This window comes from Lycium ferocissimum, chromosome 8 (assembly GCF_029784015.1).
Source record: "Lycium ferocissimum isolate CSIRO_LF1 chromosome 8, AGI_CSIRO_Lferr_CH_V1, whole genome shotgun sequence".
NCBI lineage: Eukaryota > Viridiplantae > Streptophyta > Magnoliopsida > Solanales > Solanaceae > Lycium > Lycium ferocissimum.
In genome coordinates, this window is record NC_081349.1 from 9,038,727 (window position 1) to 9,040,140 (window position 1,414).

Consider the following 1,414-nt stretch of genomic DNA (forward strand, 5'->3'; position numbering starts at 1 on the left):
TTAGCTATAACAAGAGGAACATTATATTACACCAAAAATAAAATAAACTTAGGTAAGGGGGATACCTTGGGTTTTCTCTAATTGCCAACTAATACCGGGCAATCAAATTAGTACAGATCAATGATCATCGGGAGGTTACCCTATCCAATGTGCTTTTTTAGAACTTTGAAATAGTCCACATCTTTTTAGCAATTTCCTTACCACGACCCCATTAAAAACCCTTGATATTTTTTTCGGCCCACGCCAAAATTTTGTGTGGAATCGTTAACTTTAAACTCCTTACCCCCCGGATCAATAAATCAAGCCCTTTTCATGATTTTTTTAAAAATCATGCTTTTTTCAATATGAGCCTTTTTTTTTCGATCCCGGCTCTTTCCACTTCGCCGAATATGATCTCTCCCTAGTAAAGACAAAGGCATGGGGGCATCTTAAAGTGATAAAGATAGGGATCTCTGGAATGCCAGACGGGTCGACTCTTCCTTTTGAAATTGGCTTTGGGGGGAAACCGGGAGTCGATTTTTCTTTTAAATGGTTTTTGTAATTCGTTCCTCCGGTTGGTTGCTCTATGTCTTGAAATAGTTCTACTTGATTTTGAGGGTTATTTCCCAACCTCAATCCTCGTCACTTTGCTCATCGTCACTTTTCGCATTAGGTATTTCCTTTTTTGGATGATGTCTTATATAATTCGGATAATCGGACCACCCATAGGGCCTTTGCCTATAATTTGGTGCAACCACCATTCCCCCAAATAAGAAATTAGATTATTTTAACTACTACACATCAAATAACACTATTGATGTTAAAAAAAAGACGTCGAAGTAATCAAGCCGAAACTTGAGGAAGGACCAATTTGAATGGAATGTTATGCCTTTTTAGGCGAAGAATGCCCCTTGAGAATTTCAAAAGATTATGAATGATATTTTCATGGCTTATAGCAATTTTTATCATTGTTTATATCGATGATATTTTAGTATTTTCAAATACTATTGAAATGCATTTCAAACATCTTGATATATTCAAGAAAATTATTATTCAAAATGGTTTAGTTATATCTAAGCCAAAAATGTCACCTTTTCAAACAAAAGTCATATTTCTTGGTCATAATATTGAAAAAGGAAAAATTGTTCCTATTAATAGAAGTATAGAATTTGCTTCTAAATTTCCTGATATTATTACTGATAAAACTCAACTTCAAAAATTTCTTGGAAGTTTAAATTATATTTCGCCATTTTATAAAGATTTGGCAAAAGACACATCTATTTTATATGATAGATTAAAAAAGCTTCCAAAACCATGGAGTGAGGCTCATCACAGTGACCAGGTTCAAAAAATCAAGGAAAAAGTTAATAATGCTGCCTTGTCTTACTTTAGCCAATCCTAGTTGGCAAAAAATTATTAATGATGCCTCGATATT